Genomic DNA, 14,541 nt, shown 5'->3' on the forward strand with positions numbered 1-14,541 from the left:
CTCTAAAACTGTCAAAGCCTCCTTTTCCAAGATAAGCATCTTCAAAGTCAAGAGCATGAAAAAAACTTTTTTCATTAAAAATGCATACACACTAATATCCAATATATATATAAAGAACTCAAAAATTAGACTCCAGAAAACCGAACAACCCTATTCAAAAATGGGGTACAGAGTTAAACAAGGAATTCTCACCTGAAGAAATTCGGATGGTGGAGAGGCATCTTAAAAAATGCTCAACTTCATTAATCATTAGGGAAATGCAAATCAAAACAACCCTAAGATTTCATCTTACACCAGTCAGAATGGCTAAGATTAAAAATTCAGGAGACAGCAGGTGTTGGAGAGGGTGTGGAGAAAGAGGAACACTCCTCCACTGCTAGTGGGGTTGCAAATTGGTACAACCACTCTGGAAATCAGTCTGGCGGTTCCTCAGAAAACTGGGCACCTCACTTCCAGAAGATCCTGCTATACCACTCCTGGGCATATACCCAGAGGATTCCCCACCATGTAATAAGGATACATGCTCTACTATGTTCATAGCAGCCCTATTTATGATTGTCAGATGCTGGAAAGAACCCAGGTATCCCTCAACAGAAGAGTGGATGCAAAAAATGTGGTATGTCTACACAATGGAGTACTATTCAGCCATTAGAAACAATGAATTCATGAAATTCTTAGGCAAATGGATGGAGCTAGAGAACATCATACTAAGTGAGGTAACCCAGACTCAAAAGGTGAATCATGGTATGCACTCACTAATAAGTGGTTATTAACCTAGAAAACTGGAATACCCAAAACATAATCCACACATCAAATGAGGTACAAGAAGAAAGGAGGAGTGGCCCCTGGTTCTGGAAAGACTCAGTGAAACAGTATTTGGCAAAACCAGAACAGGGAAGTGGGAAGGGGTGGGTGGGAGGACAGGGGAAGAGAAGGGGACTTATGGGACTTTCGGGGATTCGGGGGCTAGAAAAGGGGAAATCATTTGAAATGTAAATAAATTATATTGAATAAAAAAATAAATAAATAAATGCATACACAAAATATTTTGTCTGCAGCTGTACCATGTCCTTGACAACTCTCCATTAGGAGATTCAGTAGTAATTAGTTATTTGTCCCAAAACTCTTCCTCATCTTTCATGTTTGAAAAAAGTATCATGTCAAGTATGGAAAAGAACTTTTCCTTTAGGTCTCCTCAAATTCGGTAAATCCATTTCTTCAGATCCTTCTGTCAGGGCTCCATGTCAATCTCAACTCCTTCATTCTTGTCCTCCAGGGTTTCTGTCAGGCCGTTTGCACTCACATGTTCCAGAGCTCCAGATCAATAGTTGGTAGAGGGTTCCTCCCATCCTGGAATGTATTATGCTGCCAAATCTATACATTCTGCTGGCTATGCACCCTGTCAGCCTGCACCCTGCACCCTGTAGCCTCCACCCAAAGCTTGACTGACCAGCAGATTACCCTGCTCACTGGGAGTTGGTTCTCCAGGCTCCAGGCTGCAGGCCTGCAGTTCCTGTCTGGGGTCTCCACCACTGCTTCCCTTGTGCAGGCTATCCCATGGTCCCCAAGGCCCCTGGCCCTTGAGTTCCCCCCCTCCCCAGCTGCATGGGAGGCAGGACCCTGAGTAGGGGATCCTATGAGAAGTTGCTGAGCAGGAGCCACTTCCAAGGCACTTGAAATGGGAGCAGCTAATCCACACTCCAGTTGGTCATAGGCCAGGGGTGTGGGTCTCAGGGGCAGCAGCTGAGGGCAGAGAGCAGAGGGCAGCAAGGAGCTGGGAGCTGGGCCATCCAGAGGGCAGACAGGATGTTGGGGAGCCCCTAATTTCTTAATTAGTGATTGTGGAGGGAGAGGGATTGAAGGAGAGGGATAGGGGGAGGGAGAGGGAAGGAGGGAAGGAGAGGGAGGAGGAAGGAGGGAGGGACAGGGATACAGAAAGAGGCAGAGAGACAGAGAGATTGAAGGAGAGGGAGAGGGGGGGGAGAGAGGGAGAGAGGGAAGGAGGGAGGGAGGGAGGGAGGGAGGGAGGGAGGGAGGGAGGGAGAGGGAGGGAGATATTTGGCTCTTGAAGTCTCAAAGCCCACCCCCAATGAGACAGGTCCTCCAACTTGGCCACTTCTACTCCAACAAGAACACACCTCATCTTCTAAGTAGTGTCACTGCCTGATGGTTTAGTACTCAGAGAGCACTTTCTAAATCTGACAGTCTTGTTCCTAATGCAGCAGCACTAATGTGAAAAGGTAAAGTTAAGGCAATCATAGAGAATACAGCCCAGAATTATTCTCAGTACTCATCTCAAGCTGAGGGGTTGACTCTGGGGTACTCAAGGGAAGTGTACACTAAGTTGTAGGGAAAGAAGGGAAATTCATTTCCTCACTGAGTACAACTGAAATGCCTGAGGGAGAAGCAACTGTAAAATATTAGAGCACTAGATGAAGATAACCACAGGAAAACACCCCCTTGCATGAACACTAAAAGACAATGAAGCAAGCAGAGTTCCCCAGTGGGAGACAGACACAGCAGTGGTCTCCATGCAGAAACTGAGTACTAAGTTCCAGGAGCATGAGCCATGACTGAAGGGCGTTCACTGAAATGCGGAGCTTCTGAGGGGACAAGGCCCATTCTCCTCCCGTGATCCTCCTTGTTACCAAGTGAACATCTCAACCAGATGCCCAGGAGCACTGGTAGACCGCATAACCCACTGAAACACATGATGCTTTCTGAAAGTTTTCAAATAACAGATCCTGGGAGGGATCACATGACAACAGGCTGTCTTCTAATAACCCACAAGAGGAAAGGTGAAATCATCTTTTCAGTTTCTTTGCACTCCTGTCTGTTGGTTAGAGGTAATGGATTTTTATTTTATTTTACTTTACTTTATTTTATTTTTCACAGAGCAGACAAACACAGTGTCCTGACGGAGGGGCATCCTCTGGAATGAGCATTAAGCTCTGACATGCCTTTTACCCATGCACAGAAAATATTATTTCTTTTGTTTTTGTTTATTTTTCAGACATGTTTACATGGTAGCCCTGGTTGTCCTGGAACCCATGTAGACCAGACTGGCCTTAAATGCAAAGATTTGGCTGCCTCTGCTTCTCTAGTGTTGGGAGTAAAGGCTGGCACCACCACTGCCCACAAAATACTCTTTAATCATTATCTATTTCATGAATCATGTTTTGGCCTAAAAACTGGACCACTCAGTCATGTAAATAGCTACATTGATGTAAAGACTTTGCTAGAGACAAACCTTCCTTCCCGTTCAGAGCTGTGCCCAGGAGCAGATCATGTGCTCAAGCCCTACCCCTGCCCCCACCCACCCCCAGAGACATCTTGGTCCCCAGAAGTTCTGACACCATCAGACTAGCAGGTGTGTACCCCTCCCCCATTCCATACCTGTCCTAACCACTCCCCACTCCTGGCACAGAGGATGCAGGACCTCCTGCCCTGCTGGATGCACATCTTCCTTCTGGTCCTTATGTGTGCCTGGAAACAGATCCTGTGTTCCAGCACCCTCACCACACCACACCTGAGTCAGGTTGACTCCCAGGAGGTCTGCCACAGTCAGGTTCACACATCAGGGCTCCAGCCCCTCCCAGACCCCGAGACAGCCTGACCCAAGGAACCCCATCCTAACCATGCTAAGAGGAAGAGGCTGGCTATGAGACAGCAAGGCCAGATAACACCAAAGATAACCACAGGATGAGAGGCAAGCTCAAGAAGATAAGCAACAGAAACCAGTGCCACTTGGCATCATCAGACCTCAGTTCTTCAGCCACAGCAAATCCTGGATACCCTAACACACCTGAAAGCAGGACTCTGATTTAAAGTCATATCTCATCATGATGATAGAGGACTTTAAGAAGGACATAAGTAACTCCCTTAAAGAGACACAGGAGAGCACAGGTAAACAGGTAGAAGCCCTTAAAGAGGAAACACAAAATCCCTCACGGAAATAACGGAAAACACAATCAAATAGGTGAAGGAATTGAACAAAACCATCTAGGATCTAAAAGGGGAAATAAAAGCAATAAAGAAATCACAGAAGAAGATAACCCATTCTCACCATGGGCAGATCATGGAAACACAAACTAAACAGAGACATCGTGAACAGAAGTTATGAGCCAAATAGATTTAACAGATATGTACTGAACATTTCACCCCCAAACCAAAGAATATACTTTTTTCTCACACTTCATGGTTCCTTCTCCAAAAGTGACGATATACACACAAAACAAGTTTCAACAGACAGATGAATATTGAATTAATCCCATGCATTCTATTAGATCACCATGGACTAAAGCCCACATACTCATGGAAGCTGATCAACTCCCTGCTCAATAACTTGGTCATGGAAGAGATGAAGAAAGAAGTTAGAATCCAGCCAAAATTAAGGCATAACATACCCAAACTTATGGAAATCTCATAGCTCTGGGTGCCTTCATAAAATAATTGGAGAGATCCTACACTAGCAGCTTAACAGCACATCTGAAAGCTCTTGAACAAAAGAAGCAAATACACCCAAGAGGGATAGACTGCAGGAGATAATCAAACTCAGGGCTGAAATCAACCAAGTAGCAACAAAGAGAACAAAGAGATGAACGACAAATTAACACAACCAGGAGCTGGTTCTTTGAGAAAAATCAGAAGTACATAAGTCCTCAGCCAAACTAAGTACAGGGCACAGAGACAGTATTCACATTAACAAACGCAGAAATGAAAAGGGAGATATAACAACAGAACCTGAGGAAATTGAAAATATCATCAGATCCTACTAGAAAAGCTTATACTCAACATAAATCTACATCTAATGGATGCTTTTCTAGAGAGATACCAGGTACCAAAGTTGAACCCTAAGGAAATAGAAGCATTCATTAAAATTCTCCTAACAAAAAAAAGTTCAGAGCCAGATGGCTTTAGTGCAGAATTCTATCAGACCTTCAAAGACGACCTAATACCAACACTTCTCAAACTATTCCACAAAATAGAACCAAAAGTAACACTATCTAATTCATTCTATGAAGTCACAGTTTCATTGATATCTAAAACACAAAAAGACCCAACAAAGGAAGAGAACTTCAGACCAATTTCATTTATAAATATTGATGAAAAAATACTCAATAAAATTTTTGCAAATTGAGTCGAAGAACATATCAAAATGATAATTTATCACCATGAATCAGGCCCCATTCCAGGAATGCAGGGATGATTCAATGTATGAAAAACCATCAACATAACACACTATATAAACAAACTCAAAGAAAAAAAACTACATGATCATCTCATTAGAAGCTGAAAAAATCTTTGACAAAAAAAATACAAGCCTCCTTTTTGTTTAAAGTCTTGGAAAGAATAGGAACTCAAGACACATTCCTAAACATAACAAGGGTAATACACAGTAAACTTGTGGCCAACACTAAATTAAATGGAGAGATCAGGGACTAGACAGGGCTGCCCACTCACTCCCTATGTATTCAATAAAGTACTTGAAGTTCTATCCAGAGCAATTAGAGAACAAAAGGAGCTCAAAGACATAAAAATTGGAAAGGAAGAAGTCAAATTATGACTATTTGCAGATGATATGATAATATGCTTAAGCAATTCCAAAAACACTTCACCGAGTTTACAGGGACTCCGTCATATGAACATGGAGAACTCCCAATCCTTATTATTTAAACATTACCTTCAACAGTAAACAGAGCTCAACACAGAAGCTAATGTTAATTTGGAAAACACAAGCAACTTCTATCTGAACAAGAGCAAACCTCCTGGTGAGGTATGAACCTGCACCCCCAGCACACAGGAGACACAGGCGTGAAGGTCAGTTTAAGGGAGTTATAGGCTGCCCATTGAGTTCCAGGCCAGCTTAGAAACCCACATGAAAAGACAGTAACAGAATGGCCTACAATATACCTGGGTCACACAGCATCCCAGAAAACGCTCTGTGACAGTAGCTGAACCACCAACCTGATGAATAAAGGTGCTTCTCTACAGTGATGGACTGTCACGCAGTCATACCTTTGACTCTGAATTTTAGGTTAACTTCATTTTGTATCTTTTAGACATTTAAAAAGTGTGTTAACCACCTAATACCTGTCCTGAAAGAGTCATGAATTAGCCATGGTTTTAAAGGTTCTTCTATGTAAACACTGAGCTGAAGCCCATCCTAATACATACATAGTGAGGATGCTATCGTCCTCTCTTATATGAAAGCGGTGCAGCCAAATTCTGGACATCAATACCCCAAATGTAAGGGTACCCACATTTATTAAAGAAAAATTACTTAGGTTCAAAGCACACAATGAACTTCAAATCAGAAATGTCTTACCTCCTAATATGTCCCTTCCCTCGCCCTGGTGACTCAACTTGTAAGTTAAAACTCACTCTCTAAAATATTAGAATAACTTCAACTTCAATAATATTCAATATTAGAATAAATTCAAAAATGAATTCCAGATGGGGTAAGTTAAGTCTACTGTGTAGTTCTGGCATATTAGAAAAATATACTGCAGGGCTCCCGAGGACTGATGCAGATGTTACACAGACAGAGTGACTCAGACTTTGAAACCTCAGTTGTGCCAGATTTTTTTTCTTGCTGTTGCTATTAAGTTGTTTTCTAAATTATTTTATTGCAAGGCAATAAAAGGCGAAAACAAAATGTGAAAAGAACACCTTAAGTGGTTAATGTTTGTATATTTAGGTGGACAAAAGGCTCAGTACAGCTCTCTTACTGCAAATGGGAAGATTTCCGTTTGGCACTCTGGAGTTGGTAAGAAAGCAGGAAAGAACTCAGAACCCTTGGTGCTGCAACCATAGGGTGCTAAGGGACAGGAAACAGAAAATAGACTGCTGCAAGGCAAAGGCTCAGAGACAGACAACAGAGGGCTCTGTGCGTCTTCTGCAGCCCATTGTCTCTGCAGTACTTTCATCTGGACACAATGTACACATTATTATATATGTGATGATTATTATCAGTGACAAACCAGAATCTGCTTTTACTGTACTCTAATCTAACAGTGCCCACCATGTTCTCTGCACAAAATGCCGGTGAAGCCACTGTAACCATCCCTGCTACAGACAGAGCAGGAGTGGCCACAGCCTCAGGCTGAGACAGGGTCAGGACAGAGTCTGACAGTGAAGAGTCAGTGCCAGAGCTCGAGGAACAGGAATCCACACAGACAGCCACAGGATCAGCCCAGCTGGCAGCTGCAGCTGAAATCCAGGAAGAACCTGCTGGTAAAGCCAAGCAGAGTCTGAGGAGGAGAAGGGGAGGAAGGCTGTGTCCAAACTGGGTCAAGAGCCCAGCTTCAGATATCTACACAGTGTGTCAGGAAGCCAAGACTGAAGATTTGTCTCAGCAAGCACAGTTAGCCCTGCTGAGAATTTCAAAGTTCGAGGGGAAGCTGTTTCAAACATTCAGGAAAACACTCAGACTCCAACTGTCCAAGAGGAGAGTGAAGAAGGAGAGGGTGATGAAACTGGTGTGGAAGCCATGGACATAGAATTGTCAAGGACATCCTCCCCATCTTTGTGCCCCTTTTGGTTTTTGAAAAGTGGAACTACAGCTTGGTTTAAAATGTGTACTGTTTTTATCACTAATAAAGTTGTGGCTTCTTGTTCGATAGAAAAAAAATTCCGTTTTTAGTCGTCTACTAGTGTCCTGCTCCCCTTCTCTTCTTTCACACAAGACTATCAACTCCATCTATAACAATTATAGATGGTTGAAGTTCTCCAGCCACAGCAAAAAGAGCTCTCACCCATTTCTCTCTTTCTCCCACATATGTTGAAGTTAAAATTGCAGCACTTATATTGAAAAAGGTCACATTAGATTCTGCAGCTACTGCTTTAGGCAGCACAGTTTTCCACTTCCTGGAGGGCAGAAGAGCACCAAGCCTTAACAAGGGGTTCTGAGCCCTGTGAACAACTCAGCCTGCAGAGAAGGAAGGGTAGAGGAGGAAGAATCACAATCTCTTGCAGCACTTGTTTTGCCAGTTCCTGAGGACCAGCTAGAGCATCAAATTTTAGAGCTGTTCGATTGTCAACGAATTCATTCATTAGGAGGTTAGCAAGATTGCTGTCCACATTGCTACAATTTTTCAAGTCTTTCTTTTCCTGAACTACACTTCAGGGTGTAGAAGGTGTGTTGGATCTGTTTGGTTTTGGAGTACCCTTATGTGTGGGAGCTGCAGGTCCAGGTCCTGGTCTTGCTTCAGAAACCATGGATAAAGACTGCAACCAGGAGCCCTGTGGGGACCAGAAAACCCTGTGGATCCACTTTTCAGGCAGGTTTTTTATCAAGACAATGCATTACTAGCATGTGTTAAGGGGTCTTTCCTCTTCAGAGCTGCTCCACTATCTGACTGGACTTGTCCATTGCAGCAAGTCAGGTTAGTACTCTCATTATAGATGTCGTTTTGGACTTTGAAAATGGCAAAACTGGTTGCAGCTTCTTTAGAAGTTGTAAAAGGTCCTTGGATATAACTAAATTAGCTATCATTTTGGCTTAAAGGCATCTAGCTTTTTTACACTGTTCGCCTTGGCCATAACTATAACCGCAATTCCTTTTCCCAGTTCTTCGGTTCCTTTCTTATACCACTCCACAGCTTGTTCCTTCTGTCCTCTTTCCTCTTTGATGAGTAATGCATTAGAGATGTCCTGGAAGGACTGCTTGTGGAAGACGGGGAAACTCTTGTCCTTGCCATCGGTTGGGGCGCTGGGAGTGAGGGCGAGGCTGATGAGGGTGAGGTCTTGCAGCTCTTCTTGGTGGCCAGGAGGGCACATGAGGTGCGCTGTCAAAGCCCTCCCAGCAGCTCAGCAGGGCGAGGCCGGCCACCAGCTGGTGAGAAGCAGTACAAGTTCCACGTGGGAGCCAAGCCTGGCGCAGGGGCGGGGACCGCGGTGGGGGGCGGGGCCTTGCGGTCTCAGAGGTTGCTCCCCCTGAAGTTTTTTTCTTCTGTTGACTGCGGGAGAACTCATTCAGAAATCCTACTGCCTCTGGCGGTGCAGCCCGCTCCCCGCAGACCGAAGGCGACCAAGCGGCGGCGGCGGAGGCCACTGCAGAGCCCGGGGCCATGGAGCTGCTCGCGCACCCGCGGAGCCCGGGAGCCTGGCACCTGCACAGGCTGCTTGCCGCCCGATTCTTTCTGCTCGCTGGGCAGGAGCACAACCTCATCTCGTCCTCCTGCAGCTGCCCAGGGCTCCCACCCCTCCTTTTCCTGGGTCCTCTGGACCGCTGCCTCCTCTCTGTGGAGGCCCGGCACGCTCCCATTTAATTTTTACAGAGATAGAAAGAGCAATTCTCAAATTCATCTGGACTGGCAAAAAACAAACAAACAAACAAAACCCCACAGGATAACAAAAACAATTCTCCCTGGAGACACAGATTCCCATGCCAGTGTGTGAGGAAACTGCATAGCATAGTGGGTGTGTCACACTCAACAGAGGGAGTCATCCTTCTCTGTGGCTCCTCCCACACAGACGAGCCCTGACCATGGAATAGCCCATAGCACGGGAGTGCATCAGTGTCCAAGCAGGGCAGAAGCCCGCATCTAATCCCTGAAAGCACAGAGAGAGGTTTTGAGCACCAAGCACGGTGGCGCATGGCTTTAATGCCAGCACTCTATAGACATATGCAGGCTGATCTCTGAGGCCAGCCTGGTCTACACAGTGAGTTCCAGGACAGCCAGGGCTACAGACAGGAATGCTGTCTCTAAGAGTAACAGAGCTAAGGGGAAAGGCAGAGAACACCTCCCCTCTAGATAATAACTGTCTTCAATAGGGAGAGTAGAAGGAAGGAAATGAGAGGACAGGGTGGGGGGGGGGTGACTGGGACGCAGTGGGGGAGGGGCGACAGTGGCAAACATCAGGGCAACAAAGAAGTAGAGCAAGAACCAGGGCATGGTGGGCTAGGTCCCTGGAATGACAAATGCCTGTGGTGTAGAGAAATAAGGAGATTGAGGAAGTGAGAAAGAGCGCGCCTAAGTCTGAGAAAACCTGAGGCTGTGTCCCGCTGAGGAGGAGGAGAAGAGAAAACTGCTAGAAAAAAAAAAATTCGGGCACCTTCTCCTGTGAGGACAAACAAGAGTGCAGCGGTGTGGATGCTACTCCTCCATGCTGCCTGCATGGGTGTGGCTTCTCACTGGGCAGGAACTTGGGCCCGGTATAAATTTCTCTGATTCTGACCTCACTTTGTAAAGGAGGAGCTGAAGGCAGCAACTTTATTCTCCTTTTCTTTATTCGGTTCCCAAGGACCGCGGAGGGCACAACTGCAGGTGAGATGAAGGGACCGCGGGGTATGGGGGTCCCTGAAAAACACGTCCTCAGCCTCAGTGCATAGTTGCACACTAAACAGGCAGGCCCTGAGCCCTTGGCTCAGAGCCAAGAGGTCCTGGAGGGATTCCCAGAAAGAAGTGGGAAAAGGTGGACTAGGAACCTGCCTTTTCCTGGCTGGAAAAGTCCTGAATTCACAGCCTAGGTGCCTGGAACTTCCTCAGTTCTCTGCCCTGTGTCCTCTTCGGGGTGGCACTGAGGAATTCTCATTCTCTCCACAGCTCTGGCCACACAGCTGGGTCTCAGGAAGGATGATGGCAAAGGCAGCAACCACCACGTGTTATCTTTTCCTCATTCTGCTGAATTCTCTGGGGACCGCTCTGTCAACCAGTGAGTTCCTAGGGTTTACATGGAGGGGGTTGGGGCACTGAACAAGGACTGGCTAAGTCAGGGAATTCTTGCAGTCCTGGGCTACCAGGAAACTTTTGGGCTTCTCCTCCCTTAACCCTGGTTCTGCCTGGCTCTACCCCACCCAGGCTGCAGTGGATTGAAGAAGTTATGAAAAGAGTTATGGCAGTAGGGCAGGGGAGGGGCCACAGGGATGAAGATCACAGCAGGCAGAAGGGAGTTCTTGGTGATGCCCTCAGCACCACTGGGGTCCTGAGGAAGTTTGAATCCCAGTCTCCAGGACTGCATATGCTGGGCACAGTGCCAGTGCTCTCCTCCAGGAGAAAGGGCTGCACCCGAGGGAGGCTGTGCTCTTTCCCACTTTCCTGTTCACCATTTTGTGGAACTTCTGCAGATCCAGGGACAGCACAGCCACACCACCCACCTTCCCATTCCCTGCCCCTTTTTCTTTTCCTTCTTTTTGTGGGTTCTTTTGTTTGAAGGCTTCAGTCCATTGCCCACCCTATAGCATCTGAACCAATCCCTGCTCTCCTTTGCTACCAAGGGCTGGGATTACAGGTGTGGACACCAGGCTCAGCTTCAGTGCATTCTCCCCAGAGAATTCTGGCAGTTTGCTGACCACCGAAAGCCCCGCGTGTCCAAAGCATGATGAGAAAGCTGAGGTTATAAAGGACCTGCTCACAGCCCTGAGAACTGACTTGACCCCAGGTCCTTCTCCTGCGAAAGAGCTGGGCTTGGTGCTGTGTGCTTTCATGGTCAGGACTAGGCAGTGTGATGCAGCAGCAGCCCTGGCCTCTGGCAAGAATGTCTAGACTACTTGATGAGTCCCAAGCATCTTAGAGAGCCTGTCTAAGCAGCACTACTGCGCACTTTCCTGAGACTCTGTAACAATGTTTCCCTTACTAAACGCTGGAGGTCTGAGTGTAAATGCTTCCATCTGAGACATTTGATGTCATCATGATCATTTTTTTCTGTCATAGCAAGTTTATTATTTTACAGAATAATTTATGCAGGACTTTTGAAGACTGGCTATCATTTGCTATATAACATATCATATACTAGAATTAAAAAAATCTTTAACCTTGAGAATAACCAGATTTTTTTTATTCGATATAATTTATTTACATTTCAAATGATTTCCCCTTTTCTAGCCCCCCCTCCCTGAAAGTCCCGTAAGCCCCCTTCTCTTCCCCTGTCCTCCCTCCCACCCCTTCCCAGTTCCCCGTTCTGGTTTTGCCAAATACTGTTTCACTGAGTCTTTCCAGAACCAGGGACCACTCCTGCTTTCTTCTTGTATCTCATTTGATGTGTGGATTATGTTTTGGGTATTCCAGTTTTCTAGGTTAATAACCACTTATTAGTGAGTGCATACCATGATTCACCTTTTGAGTCTGGGTTACCTCACTTAGTATGATGTTCTCTAGCTCCATCCATTTGCCTAAGAATTTCATGAATTCATTGTTTCTAATGGCTGAATAGTACTCCATTGTGTAGATATACCACATTTTTTGTATCCACTCTTCTGTTGAGGGATACCTGGGTTCTTTCCAGCATCTGGCAATTATAAATAGGGCTGCTATGAACATAGTAGAGCATGTATCCTTATTACATGGCGGGGTATCCTTATTACATGGTGGGGTATATGCCCAGGAGTGGTATAGCAGGATCTTCTGGAAGTGAGGTGCCCAGTTTTCGGAGGAACCGCCAGACTGCTTTCCAGAGTGGTTGTACCAATTTGCAACCCCACCAGCAGTGGAGGAGTGTTCCTCTTTCTCCGCACCCTCTCCAACACCTGCTGTCTCCTGAATTTTTAATCTTAGCCATTCTGACTGGTGTAAGATGAAATCTTAGGGTTGTTTTGATTTGCATTTCCCTAATGACTAATGAAGTTGAGCATTTTTTAAGATGCTTCTCCGCCATCCGAAGTTCTTCAGGTGAGAATTCTTTGTTTAACTCTGTACCCCATTTTTTAATAGGGTTATAACCAGATTTTTGAATAGTTTATTCAACTAAGTCGCCTACTGCTTTTATTTTTGAATTCTGAATAAAACTAAAGGACATAGTCTAAAGTAGAGAAATAAAATCTTAGCAAAACTAAATTAGTGGAGAGAATTTATAATTCTAAATGAACTTCATAGTTACAAAAATTTGAGTTAATGAACTTCACAGTACATATTGAAAGGATTAAAGTGGAATTAATGTTTTATTTTAATTAGGAAGCCCAATTTGCTAAAAGTAGCAGTATCATTCGCATTAGATTTTAATATTTTTCATATGCTATGATTGCCCTTATAATGAAAAGAAAATCAGAATCATTTGGAGAAAAATTGCTCTATATAAAATAAGGGGCACAAAGGATTTTTAATAACCTACTGGATTTAGAAACATTTTGAGTTTAGAAAGGAAGCGGTGGGGGACATTCAAACACTAATAAAAGTTCTTAGTGTGAGTGTTTAAATACTTCTGCAGCTTTCCAATCCATTTATAACAGCTTTGATTTCATAAAAGAAAATCTTGAGCACAAAAGCAGCAATGTTCAGAATCTTTTATGTATCCCTAAGTATTAAATTATCAATTTATTATTAATTACATTTGAAGAACATTGCAAGTTTAAAAATGTTAAGTATAGAAATGTCTGATTCTTTAAACTTCCACAAATACCCAACATCCAAAAGTAAGATGTAAATAAACCTCTGCTATTCAGGCAATCAATTCCAGCTGCTCCTAGATGGTACTGGAACTCTTACACCACTCCTCTGTTTCCTGATTGATATAATGATGGGATTTAAAAAAAAAAAACAAACTATTCATTTAATACAACTTAGTAAGTTGAAGTACTTGTCTTCAGAAAAACCAGCAGCATTTTAAAAAATACACTTAAAGTCAGAGTTGGCTGAAGCCCTAAATCCCTTCCTGAACAGCCATGCAGCTCAGCACAATCCAGTGTCACTTAGGGAGAACATGGAACGTTTGCACGTTTCCCCTGGATAACAGAAACAAGGCAAAGCAAATTCAGTTTTGTGAATGAACAGCTGCCATGTTTAATACACCTGGTGCTCTATAACACTAGAGTCACTGTCATATATGGTTATATAGATATATACTTTTTAATACATTCTCTTGCTTGCATCAAAATTTAAGGATGATTTTTTTCCTGGTCAGTCATTTAAAGGGAATAATAAATAACGTAGAAAATGATGAAATGTTTTGCATATTTCTGTGGAAGAACAGAATACATTTATACATTTATACAGAAAATTATCTGTACAGAATGAACAGCTTATATCCACTATCTGCAATTTTTCTTGGCTGGGGTATTTAAATGCAAGAGCTCCTCCAGGACAAGGTGCAGTCATTCTTGTTCAAATCCCTCTGTCTCTTCTATTGCAAAAAGAAGTTTTTCCTTTAGTTGTTCATAGCTCTTATATGGTGGTAGATCCAAGCGATTAAAACATGTATGGCTTCTTGGTCACCAGGTGTCTGTGCCAACTTTTTCTTTTCTTTCTTTCTTTTTTTTACTCTATATATTCTTTATTTACATTTAAACGATTTCTCCTTTCTTTGATCACCCCTCCCTGGAAGTCCCATAAGCCCTCTTCCCTCCTTTGTTTCCCCATCTACCCCTTCCCACTTCCCTGTCCTGGTATTGCTCTCCACTGCTGCACTGAGCCTTTCCAGGACCAGGGTCTACTCCTTCCTTCTTCTTGGGCATCATTTGATTTGTGGATTGTGTCTTCGGTATTCCAAGCTTCTATGGCTAATATCCACTTATTAGTGAGTGCATACTATGAGTGTTCTTTTGAGACTGGGTTACCTCACTTAGGATGATGGTCTCCAACTCCATCCATTTGTCTAAGAATTTCA

General features: G+C 44.2%; 2 pseudogenes; one reads left to right on the plus strand and one right to left on the minus strand.

The window, feature by feature from the left end:
• Positions 1 to 7,025: 7,025 nt before the first annotated feature.
• LOC127673499 (nascent polypeptide-associated complex subunit alpha-like) lies at positions 7,026 to 11,489 on the plus strand (annotated as a pseudogene).
• Positions 7,634 to 9,172, minus strand: LOC127674186 (spastin-like; annotated as a pseudogene).
• Positions 11,490 to 14,541: the final 3,052 nt, after the last annotated feature.

The sequence above is a fragment of the Apodemus sylvaticus genome, chromosome 23, assembly GCF_947179515.1.
Source record: "Apodemus sylvaticus chromosome 23, mApoSyl1.1, whole genome shotgun sequence".
In the NCBI taxonomy this organism is placed as follows: Eukaryota; Metazoa; Chordata; class Mammalia; order Rodentia; family Muridae; genus Apodemus; species Apodemus sylvaticus.